Below are 584 nucleotides of genomic sequence, written 5' to 3' on the forward strand. Positions count from 1 at the left end.
TGTTTGTCTTATTTGAAAGATTTCCGTTCTTGCTTTTCAGGAAATTGTTAAAAAAAACAGGAAGTGAAAGTAAAATTATCTTAATACCTTGGTTGAGATTCCGAGGGAACTTTTGCCTTGTTTTAAATAATTTATTGATTTTTCACTATTACATCAACGGCTTTGGAGTTTTATTGGCGTATTTAAACAGAACTAAACACCCAACTGAACTGAGTAACATGTCATGGGCAGGTTTGTAAACACCCCCATAATAAGCACTGACTATTCTTCCTCGGGAGTATCTAATTTGTTCAATTAGAGGATCTTTGTAAACGTTCATTGATCGTTCCTTGCATTTGCGGCTAACACCATTTGTTTTACCTAATGAAGCAATTTAAGCAATTCGTTTGCATTCGCGAATACACATGGGTATACATTAGAATAATATTAAGAAAGAAAATTATCTACAAAAAATAAATGAATAAAATTAGACTGCACACGAACGACCAGCGGATACCTCTGCCTGGCCCCTGGGTCGGGATGTAAACACGCCACGTGGGAAAACAGTATTAGTAGATTGTGTAGCAGGCGGGCAGTTACTTCCA

Source organism: Homarus americanus, unplaced genomic scaffold, assembly GCF_018991925.1.
Source record: "Homarus americanus isolate GMGI-L3 unplaced genomic scaffold, GMGI_Hamer_2.0 scaffold48406, whole genome shotgun sequence".
In the NCBI taxonomy this organism is placed as follows: domain Eukaryota; kingdom Metazoa; phylum Arthropoda; class Malacostraca; order Decapoda; family Nephropidae; genus Homarus; species Homarus americanus.